We start from the raw sequence: 3009 nt of genomic DNA on the forward strand, positions 1-3009 counted from the left end.
TATATGTGACTTGGTACTATCCATGATTTTAGGCATTCACTGGGGGTCTTGAAACATATCCCCTTGTAAAAGAGGAAACTGCTATAGCCAGTTCGTATCTGCTGCACAGAGGAAGTCTGTTAAACACACTTCTAATATTCTGTCATCTTGAACTTTTATAGGTCCCTGGATTTAATGATTAAGATTTTGCCACACTGAAAATTGTGGCAACGGCTGTAACAATTCCAAATTAAATTAGTGCAAACATAGTAAAGAGAACTGAGAAGAGAGCTAACTAGCTAATGAATAATTTTATGAAGTGTCAGAAGCAGCTGACAAGAAAATAATATTAATTAATACCAACTGGCTTCTTAAAACATATCTAGCAGCCCCTTTTGGGATACGTGATTACTGGGTCACAGCCCACAGATTCACATGGCATTTGGAGTGAGTCCTGCATCTCTCAACATTCTGGACTGTGAAGAACCCTCAGATGGAGCAATGATCTCACTCAGCGTAAATTGTGCCAACCCTTGGGTAACTCCCCCATCCTGTATTCTCTGGAGAGATGCCACCTCCCAAAAACCATGGAGTGTAACACATTAATGTCTCAGAAGGTGGGAGGTGGAGGGGGGGTTGTAGATTTTCTCTGTTAAAATGTTAATACAATTATATGAGTTTAAATGTTTAAAGGAAGATAATTAGGACTTTTCAGGGCAAGTTGATGATTTTCTTTTTTTCTCAATAACTTCTTTAACTCATTGCAAAAGTAATGCCCATTTGGAGGTGATAGAAAAAGAAGTGCTTTCTTCAGCAGCACATATACTAAAACTTTAACAGTACAAAGAAGAATTAGCATGGCTCCTGCACATAGATGACATGAAAATTTGTGAAGCATTACATTTTTTTAAATAAAAAATAAATTAAGGAAAAATCCAAAGAAATGAAATTAAATTCACCAATAATCCCCTCCATTCTGAAATGACCATTATATTAATTTATTATGAATTTGGCAATGTGGAAGTTGAACCAGGACTACGATGACAAGACTCAGGGCAAGAGGAAAACTTTGGCTAAGCCAGGAACACAATGATGCTTGGGACAAGAAGAAAAGGGGTTAAAAAAATTTTTTAAGAAACCTATAAACATTAAGGATTATTTTGGTGAAAACTAGGTAGAACATTATAAAGGTGGTGCACATCCTCATTGTCACACTAGACTAGCCCACAGGGGCAGAAGCTGAGATTCACCTTTGCAACTCAGCACCTAGCACACCTGGAAGGAAGAAGGGAACTTCCTGCTGTCATTCACCCCAATCAGCCTCTCAAGCAGAACTCACCTGTGTGAGAAACAGCTTGATTTTACATCACTGAAGCAGAGTCCTTGGGATTTGTTCATTTAAGATTCATATTCTACACATTTTTTGCTTTCTCAGTCCAGAACATCTTAATACATAACATGTCTGTCCTCAAAGCAGTCCTGAAGTCCTTCCACTCTCAGGTTCAGATGACATCTCTCCCTTTGAGGTATCACCCAGAGCCTTCCCGGAAGTTGAATTTTATGTACATCAAATACTTCCTATTTTAAGTCAGAAAATCACAAACATACTCCACAGTTGGGGAATAGTTGTTCAGCTATTTTCCCACAATATAGTAGCATGCAGAGAGAAACAGATAGTGGTGGTCAATTTCAGTTCAGTTCACTGCAACAAATATTGATTATGTGTTACGTGTCAGCAATGGTCCTAGGTATGAGTACATAACAATAAATACATTCTCCCATCTTGAAACTCTCACAGTCTGTAGAGGGAGGACAGACACAGAAATTATTTTTGTACAGTTGTTAAGTGCAAGTGTCTCTGGTACACGAAAGAAGGAAGGATCCTGTATTCCTTTCAATTAACTTTCCTCTGCTCATAAAATTTACCCCTCAGTTTGTTTGTTTTGGGGTTTGGAATTACTTTTCATTCAATAAGCACCTATTACATATGGTTGCCATTGTATTAAGTGCTTTGTAGATATTGTCTCAACTCTAACAATCCTGTGAAATGAACATTACTTTCCACATGTTTTAAGCTTTATTGTGGCATAATTGCCAAATTTAAAAATTGTATCTATTCAAGGTGTACACTGATGCACATATACCTTGCACATATTTGATATGATGCACATATACCTTGCAAATATGTGCATATGATTTGATGCACATATTTGATACACATATACCTTGTGAAATGATTACCACAAGCAAGTAATATATCCATCACCTCATGTAATTACTTTTGCATATGCATAGTGAGAAGACTTAAGATCCCTTCTTTTAGCAAATTTCAAGTGTATGATACATTATTAACTACAGTCACCATGGTGTACATTAGGTCTCCAGCACTTATGCATCATAGAACTGTTCATTTGAACCCTTTGACCAACATCTCCCCATTTCCCCTATCCCCGGGTCCCTAGTAACCATCATTCTTTCTCTACTTCTATGTATTCAACTTTTTTAGACTCCACATATAAATGAGGTCATGCAGTATTTTTGTGTGTGTCTGGCTTATTTCACTTAGCATAATGTATCCCATATTCATCTATGTTGTTGAAAATGGCAGAATCTCCTTCTTTTTTAAGGCTGAATAATATCACATTGTATATACATATATATACACACCACAAATTCTTTATCCATTCGTCAGTCAACACTTAGGTTGGTTTCAAATATATGTCATTGTGACTAAAGCTGCAATGAACATGAGAGAACAGATACCTTTTCAAGGTACTGATTTCATTTCATTTGGATATGTGCCTGGAAGAGGGATTGCTGGATCATATAGTAGTTCTATTTTTAATTTTTGAGGTATCTCCACATTGTTTTCCACAATAGTTGTACCAATTTACATTCCCACCAACAGTATACTAGGGTTCTCTTTTGCTCACATCATCCCAACACTTGTCATCTTTCATCTTTTCATAATAACCGTCCTAACAGGTTTGAGGGATATCTCGCCATGGTTTTGACTTACATTTCCCTGAT

At 36.9% G+C, this 3009-nt stretch overlaps 1 non-coding gene across 1 annotated transcript; it reads left to right on the top strand.

The window, feature by feature from the left end:
* The first annotated feature begins 780 nt into the window (after positions 1-780).
* On the top strand, positions 781-888 carry LOC119623960 (U6 spliceosomal RNA). Its single transcript, XR_005240061.1, has one exon. It is a non-coding gene; the product is annotated as a U6 spliceosomal RNA (small nuclear RNA).
* The last annotated feature ends 2121 nt before the right edge of the window (positions 889-3009 follow it).

This window comes from Chlorocebus sabaeus, chromosome 7 (genome assembly GCF_047675955.1).
Source record: "Chlorocebus sabaeus isolate Y175 chromosome 7, mChlSab1.0.hap1, whole genome shotgun sequence".
Classification (NCBI taxonomy): Eukaryota; Metazoa; Chordata; class Mammalia; order Primates; family Cercopithecidae; genus Chlorocebus; species Chlorocebus sabaeus.